Raw genomic sequence first — 8,816 nt, forward strand, 5'->3', positions numbered from 1 at the left:
AAAGTAGTTCGGGAATGGATGGAGCAAAAGAATGAAGTGGATTTTTTCGCGGGCCATTCGTGAACGAGATCTCGAAGCGTTCAAGTGCTCGATTGTGAGTGAGACGAGGAGGATCATCATCATCATCATCCTGATCATCATCCTCTGGCCTTACCAACGCTACCACCTGGATGGCTCCAAATCCGAGCTGATGCCCGATCCAATACCATCGACTTGATCGCGGTCGTGCAATTTCAGATTCTCTCTTGAAAGAAGGGCGTTGATCAGAATCACTTGGATTCCAAGTGAAAATGGGCTATCCGAGAAACTCACCACTACTCACAATTTACAAAACCACCAGAATTCCCGATCACTTCTCCACATCAGAGCCTGTCCATCAGTCTTTTATGTGGTGTTCAACCATGATGGTTTCTCGGTCTCCATTCTCTTCCCAATAAGTGACTCGTTTCGACTCGAAAAATAGAGGTGCAGTGGACAGTGAAACAGTGAATGGACAGAATTGCTTCATACTTTGTTAGATCGTGCACGAAGCATCACCAGTGACTTTTTTCACTTCTAATTAACCCGAGAAGTGTGACACTCACTCAGAGCCTGCACAAATATTGTTGTTACTTTGATGTCCACTCGAGGAGGAGATCTTGGCCAAGGTCAGTCGGTTATGTACAGCTATTTATTGATAGAGACGTGCCATAAATAACGAGCTAACTATCACCATGTAGTAGTGGCAATGGCAATGGCAGTGGTAGACGTCGTCGTCTCAATTCTACACCGACAGATTCCTTTGGAGGGCTTTTTCTATTTCTGGCCGGCTCAAGGATTTGTGAGGAAACAAAACGCGAAAATCACAGCTGATTGGGAAACCCCTCTTTTTCATAAATCTTGGTGCCTGGGCTCAAGTTCAGTAAGTGGGCCTGGAGGATATGCTACATATTTGCTCACACCCCTCGACATTGTCAAAGCCCAAATTGGGACCGAGAAAATGGTTCTGACAAGTTTAAGAGATGTTCTAACCGACCAAGGGATAAGCCCGAGCTCTGCGTAGGATTGTGATCGTGTTTTCGTACCCCAAGGTGGATGAATGTCTTCCTTGATCGTTGTGCTCAAGTCTGAAATGGAGACCTTGTTCAGTGATGTAGGCAAATTTCGCTTACAAATTTGCACATTCTATTGCTGACGAGCACACTTTGAGCCAATGGCTAATGTGTTCTGAAGTTAGTTTTCATGACGAGGAACGTTCTACACAAACAAAATGCATTCAAGTCATGAAAGTCGATGTTTTAGCGGTAAAATGTAGAGAGAGAGCTTTGTTCATCATCCACATGAAACCATGGATGAGGTAGGTGTACCTAGTATTTGGTGTTCAAGGCTTTGCCAATTTTGAGCCTCCAGTCCGTCAGCATAATTTGCGACCACCTGGAGAGAGGAAAAACTTGAGTCCTTTGCATCGTGCTCAAATGCGATTTTTTTGGCAAGCCAAGCCACTAATCGATGTACCTAGCTCTGATAAGAATCTTATTGGCCAATAAAGCGGGTCAAATTACACGAGGCTCTTAATTCAATTTCATGCCATGGCCATCCCATATCCTCTCTCTTCCTCTCTCATCTTGTTCGTTGGTGAGGCTCAATTGGCATCATTGTTGATGTTGATGGTGTTGAACAAGCTTGGGGTTTTGATTTCACCGCTCACAACTCGGTGTGACTCACTGGGTCTGTGATCCCACCAAAGTATGTCAAACGACAAATTGGAGTTTTCACACTCACAAGACGATTTGCTTTTAGGTGAGAGAACCAATTGGAATTCTTGGTATTTACCAAATGAATGCAATAGATCAGGCAAATACCACCTGGAGTTTCCATTAGCGGCCTAGAGCTCCGTGAAATTTGCACACGACTTTTGGGTTAGTGTTGCCATTGTGAGCTTTAAGCCTAGGTCTTCCATTTTTCTAGTTTTTGCATACATCTAACTGATTAATTAAGATAAGTCCGTTGTTGCTTTAGAATGATTTTTTTAAACTGGCATTGGGAATTGAATGTTCGTACAAATATTCTTGAAACAGCTTGAACGATGGCATCCCTATCGTTAAAATGTACATAACTCTCAAACGAGCGGGAACCCAATATCCCAGCTGATAATACAAAGCTAAAATGCATCCCTACACCCTGAGTGCCATGATTCGATCCGGAAAACGGATTTCGGCTCTTCGATCCAACTCCTTTAGTTGCGAAAATTCGACTCATCATCCCCAAGTTCTTTGAGGCCCTTTCCTCCCTTCCACTGTACTTACTGGACTGTACGTACTACACTAGACGTAGAGTGTACATGCAGAGAATGTGTGGGAAATAGGTTTCATCTCTTTTGTTTCTGATCCAGCTCTAAAAGAGTTGACGGAGGTGCATGGTGGTAATTTAGTTTCACTTCCTGTCAAATCTTGAGCGGTTTTGAATATGGGAAAGGTTAGGATTACCAATCGAGCGTGGCAAAACATTTTCGGTGCGTGATGATTTACCGTAGATCAGTTATATCCAGAAGTGATGAAGATGAGTCTTGGAATGCAGTGACCAAGCCAATCAAACCATTGGATACGCTTGATTCAAAGCCAATGAGTGATCATCTTTCATCAAGATTCACAAAGGAATGCCCGCTACAATTGATTGGGTATTTATTGTCTTTGGTTGATCCCGAAAAAAGGGCAGTCTAATATTCAGAAAGAAACATAAAGGTCATTTAGAACGTCGAGATCGTCCTTCATTATCGTCTATTCTTAGCTGGAAAGAAGACATCATGATCCCTCCATTGTGTTCTTGAGTGATGGCATCGTTCGATCTGAAGTTGGAAGATGAAGCTCCATAACATTTTGACAACAACCACGTGTATTGCAGAAGAACCACCCAAAGAGCATTCAATTACGTCATTATATTAATTCTAGTTCAGCACTTAATTCATACAAATTACGTCTCGAACACGAAGTTGCTTCCACCATTTGGCAATGATTTTCAAAATTCAAATCTTGGAGTAACCAAGTGTTTCCATACGGATTGCTCTGATCTTCATAAACGTGCTCATGTTTCTTAATTAAGCGTCAATAGCAGTCAGCACTTTGTAATTGTTGATAGGACTTTGATTAACCACGGAACCAACAAGAAAGGAAACTTTTCGGACACTTTTGTGCGGATGTAAGTTGCGACAACAACATATAACTATATCTGGCAAAAAAGTTTTTTCCTTAACCTGAAGCGTAAACAAGCAAAAATTCGCTTTTTTGCTTTTTCCTTTCCTCACCTTACCAATTTCTGTTATTGCTGATGATGACTAGGTGTCAAACATTTAAGCTAACGTAAATCAAAATCCCGACTCAGAATATTCAATAGATCCAAAAAAATGAAATTGGATCACTTGTATTGTACAAAAAATTGTTATTCCCGCCTTAGCCTTTTAGGCGACCTTCAAGAAATGACAAAAGCGTATTTTCAAAATCTTTTTGCTTTAATTTCTTTTTTGTACTAAATTCTTACCAACCAACCCCTCAATGAAAATAGTTCCATAATCAAAAAGGAACTCTTCTTCCGTTCACTCCAGACTAATTCCATTTATGTTGTTAGGTGGTAACAAACGTTTGGCGTTGAAGTAGAACAGTAGATCTAATTCCTAATTCAAGGCTAGGATTGCATTTTTCGGCATCCATATATTTGTCGTCAAACTGCCAATGATCTTCTGTTAACTGAGCAATAAGAACAGTTAGCTTTTTTGGGGGTTCAGGAATTGACAGAGGAGTGCTAAAGTCGTGACTATTTGTGGCTTTGGAGGACAAAGTGCCACTTTTAGACCCCTATTAGTCAAAAGCCCAATGTCCTCCAATTAGTGTTATGAATGGATTTTTGGCTTTGAACTTGACATTGAACTACTTAAGATTGGTGGGTTGACCATTATAAACTCAGAATAGTGTACACAGTGTATACTACAACAATCTTGAGACTTGAATGGAGCTTTTGGAGGAGAGATTCTTCAAGTTTTCAATTAGATGCCAAGGAGGGAGGTTCTCATCATGTTGATAATGACAAGCAAGTACATTGATCTTAATTCAAGGCCAATCACATACCTCCTGCTCAAGATCCTGAAGAAAAAATATCAAAAAAAGAAATCATGCCTTCAGAGGAGGTTCGGCTATGAAGTTGCATTGAAGTGATAATCACAGTATATCAAGTGCATTCCAGCAAACTCAGTTCACTGTTTGAACCAATTTTGCCAAAAAATGCCTTCCGACCTGCCAGAGGGCTCGGGGTGAACATTCTAAGCGGCCAAACCATTTGCCATTCTTCGTCACTCTTGAGGAAAGAAGCCTTTTGCGTGAGAGTCTGCCACTCAAGTACGCTAGTGTACGTAGCAGTGCTCGTATGTGCTTGAGTACACTGAAAGGAGGGAGAGAGAAACGGTTTCTGGAGGAAAAATAGAGCAAGTACGTGACAAGTTGAAAGACCTGCACAGAGGTCTGGTTCCTTTGACTTGGATCTGGTGACAAGATTTTTGACATGTATTGGTCGCTTCAGATGGTTCGTTAACCTTTATATTGGCAACATATCATTGTGTTGTGGACGAATTTGCCCTCGGTTGAGCTCCAAAATTCGGGAGAATCGGAGAAGGTCTGCCTTTTGGACAATGCCGAAGAGATTCGAGGTTTCTGTGGCATCAACTCATCAAGATCTATTGAGAAGAGTGCTGGTTGCTCGGGTGTTAGGTATGGCCAATGTGGTTCGTTCTTTAGATCGGGCAAGGTCGAATCAAGTTGTTCAAACATGGTGATTTTCTCTCCTGGTACTTTCAATTTGGTAACAAAAGCCTGCTGCATAAGGCTCTGAATGTTATCTCCTATGAATGAGTATCCATTGTGAGAATGGAGTCTAAATAGCACTATGTCAACCTTTTGTTGTGGGCGCCCCTGAGTTATCTCTCAATTCTCGTGTCCTTGGCTCGGACAAAATCTTGGGTGATGATCACGGGTCCGAATTTTCGCAACCTATTATTGATCTGATTTCGGGGCGGAGAGAGAGCAGAAAAAAATCCTCCTCCCAGTTTGGATCTGAGGCGCGATTCGAAATGGGGCCAAACCTTGAGCCGTCGTCAAACCAACTTTAGACATACCAGACACTAATTCGATGATGTCATCTCATTGGAGATAAAACATACTTTATTCATCTTGAAGTTGGAACGCTTGGGCGTCGAAGTGTTTGAAATAGCCCAGAATAGTGACTTTTGACGTTATGAATGGCTCGCTTGGCAGTGAAATTCCTGTCGATGCTTGGAAGCTCCAACGACGACAATTGCTTTGTTCAAGATCCTTATTCAAGCCACTAGGACTAACCGCCACTAACCAACCAACCAACCCAGAAAGTATAGGTGCGTTTGAGACAAGAGATAGAGAGAGTTTGGGTGTGCTTGGAAGAGTTTGATGGCGTTGTTTTGGTCTCCTTTATCCTATGAGAAGATCTCTCACGTTGGAAAAGATGCGTTGGATCTTCGTATGCAAATCATGTGGCTGCTCACATGCAAAATTCAGAGAAAGAGAGATGATCCCTCTCCCCCCCAAAAAGCATATTCCCGGCTGGAATGACTGGAAAATGCTCGAGTTTGTCACCGGGAGCTTCGTGACGACTTTTTGCCATCATCCATTACCATCAAAGTTGGTTCGAGTCACTTTTTATCACTCAATAACAGATCTGCTTGAACGGATTCCTTGATTCAAAACGAGGTGTACCTTTGCCTGCAAGCCTGCTATGGTTCTATTCTTGAACTCAAATGAGGTTGATGAGGAATAATTAGAGACTTTGACGGTCCCATAAACAGTCTTGAAACAATGAAATATACAGGAACACCCTTTGACCTAAAAGGCAATGAGAATTGTTTAGAAATTTTGTTTTCATTTCTATTGCATTCCATGCCGATAGAAAGAAAATGACAAGGGGATTTCGAGGTAGTTTGGCTAGAACTGTCTTTAAAGCTCAACGTTTAAGCCATTGTTGAATGGTCGTTTCAAAAATTGTCTACTTCTTGCATCCATTCCAAATGTAAAAGCCTGGCAATTCTTTCAACTACAATGCAATTTTTGAATGTGATAGTAGGGACTATTTACATAAGTTACAACTAACTTGATTTGCCTATCAAAGAAGCCACGATATGCGATCGAAATTTGAATTTGAAAGTCGGTGCAAGTTTCCTTTTCCCGCCTCTGCAACCTCGATTCTTTTGTGTACCCTACGCCTCCTTTACATGGCAAGCCTTTTCTGATTCCCACGACCAATTGTGTGGTAGGCATCATTTCCATGTTATTCTTCTTGGCAGGCCAAAAGGTTACAAAAGGATGCTTAAATCAAAATGTTGGCACTCTATGGCTCTAGCGGCTCTGAAGCGCATAATCTCGACGCCCATGAATTGAAGTAAAGAGATCCGACATTCCACCTGGTTGTTCTCAGTGCGCGTACTGAACATTAATGTGATCAGCCAACTCATGCATCTCGAATCTAGAAGATCAGGTAGATGGCCTAAGCTTCAACCAAACTGACTCACATGATACTGAAACTGTTTAGAGACCAGATCATTCCAGGAAGCGATTACACGTGAAGCCCGTCACAATGAAAGCTAATTGACTCCTTCGATTCATGGTGTACAATCATCATCTTGTGATGAGGCGCTCAAAACGCTGAATGAAAGTTGAGCTAATTACCCGAGGCTCACGACTAGTCTCCCAGACCGACATCCGAGCGAGGATTGTTTTTATCCATCTCACCTCATCACCCCATCTTCTTTTTCATCATCATAATCGTGGTCCTTTCGATTTTCTTTCCGAGCAATCTGCCTTCAATTTTGGCCCGTGTTGAATGTTTCCAGGAATAAAACAGAACGAACAAAACGAACAGAGCGAGAAGGAAAGAGGGAGAATCTCGAGCACTTTCCGTAAATCACTTTCACTACTCGGAAGACGTCCATGATGATGATGATGATGATGTCTTGGGCCTAGGGATCTAGGCGCACGTAGAACAATGAAAACCAAGGGCGGCACATTGAGAGGAGACATTTATGGACTTTTAACCGAGAAAGAGACTCACGAAATCCCGGAACGGACCCAAATACTCGTTCTTTCGCATTCCCGCATTCCTGTTCATAACAAGTCGTTCAATGAACTTTGAACAATAGAAAACAACATAACACCGATGTTGTGAATGAATGAATGAATCGAGATCACACTCTTGCTCTCTCTTTACTAAGGGATCCCTTTCACGACCGAAGAATGAATATACAGTGCGACATGCGTTCAATTCTTTATTCGGAAATATTCCTCCTTCTTAGCTATAGCCCAACGAGTTCCGGGTTCCGGTGAAAATATGCGATGGCAAGGAAATGAGATTGGATTCGACTCGTCGGTTTGACAAACTTGAACTCGCTCCTTACTCAATATCATATGGGTAATAGGTTGAGAGATGACAGGCCTGTGCATGTTACAATTAGCAGTCGAGGTTCTACATGCGAGGAAGTTTTGGTTAACTTTTCATATGCATTTCGATGAAACGAAATGGGGCATTTCCGAACACTTTTTGTCCCGTTGGTTCAACGAAAATAATAGCTAAAAGTCAAGGCTGTTGAGAAACGGATTGGATCAAGCATGAGCGAACGAGATCGAAACTATGCTTGGCCACGTTTGCCAGTAAATACCAATCCATTGCAGATTTAGCTACATCTTTCCATCCAGTAGCTGGTTCAGGAGGTCAAGGAAGATGGTTGACATGTACAAAATACAAGAACAGTCGGTAAAACTTTTGTTTATTGGGCTTCCATTGTCAATGTTACACTTGATGATTTAACAGTCAACATGGCATGAAAAGAACCAGTCACACCCAGACGTTTTGTTTGGACCCATTTTGTCATTTCATCCCAGTAGACCACCAACTATCTTCAATTGTCATAGCTTGGGGCGGGTATTTTCACACACGCTTACACCGTTGCGTTTTTTCTCAAGACTTCAGAAAGTTGAGATTGTTACAATCTGCTCTTTTACATGCCAATTTCACAAAGTCGATTATTCTTAGAAAAGAAAACATTTCTTCCGCTGAGAAGTGTTTGGCGGTCTCGAAACCTCACTATTGCGTACACGATGAAAATAAAAGACACCAGCTTTCTTGGGGGCAACCAAGCATAATTAATGATCAATTTCCCATTCAAATGGATGAAGGTTTGACTTGAGTTGAGTTTCCGATTACCTTTGACACTTCTCCCCGACTTGTTTGTCGTCTGTGATTTAATAGACACCTCAGTAAGATAAATGAAAGGAAAGACTGGATATCCAGACCGAAACTAATATGTGTCTTTTCCTCCATTATTTAACTCTGATTTGACAAAGTTTTTTCATCCTCCGCCTCCTGAGTCGCGTATTTGCACGTCTGTGGCAAAGAGGGTAGACAATGGTGATTTGAATGCTTGCCATGATTTTGGTGTGAGCACAGCAGGAAGGTCTGATTGTAAATGGTGGATGATGACTTGCTCCTCTTCTTTCTTACCTTGCAGTTCAGTGAGCACCGGGCACTGAAAGAAACATATGAGTAAATCCAATGCTCAAATTGCATGCAATGATAGAAAGTTGGTGTTATGAACCATAATCAGAGCTCACAAAGAAGACCATCATCATGATTTCTCTATTTGGATGGAGGCTAACAGGGTTGGGATTCTGGCCTCCTCTAGCTCAGTTTGACTCAGTTAGCCCAAGCTTATCTAGGATGATTGAAATGGATGCCTGTGAAAATTTGCTATTGGGTTCAATTTCCTGGAGCTT

General features: G+C 41.9%; 1 protein-coding gene and 1 long non-coding RNA gene across 2 annotated transcripts in view; one reads left to right on the forward strand and one right to left on the reverse strand.

The window, feature by feature from the left end:
• The window catches only part of LOC131878477 (uncharacterized), a gene marked incomplete in the record, with an annotated part of 91,075 nt that overhangs the window by 34,032 nt on the left and 48,227 nt on the right, over positions 1 to 8,816 (forward strand).
• The window catches only part of LOC131878480 (uncharacterized), a 3,359-nt gene continuing 2,819 nt past the window's right edge, over positions 8,277 to 8,816 (reverse strand). Inside the window, exon 2 of the long non-coding RNA XR_009373029.1 lies at positions 8,277 to 8,569. This is a non-coding gene — a long non-coding RNA (uncharacterized LOC131878480). The remainder of the gene's footprint in view (positions 8,570 to 8,816) is intronic.

Source organism: Tigriopus californicus, chromosome 3, assembly GCF_007210705.1.
Source record: "Tigriopus californicus strain San Diego chromosome 3, Tcal_SD_v2.1, whole genome shotgun sequence".
NCBI lineage: Eukaryota > Metazoa > Arthropoda > Copepoda > Harpacticoida > Harpacticidae > Tigriopus > Tigriopus californicus.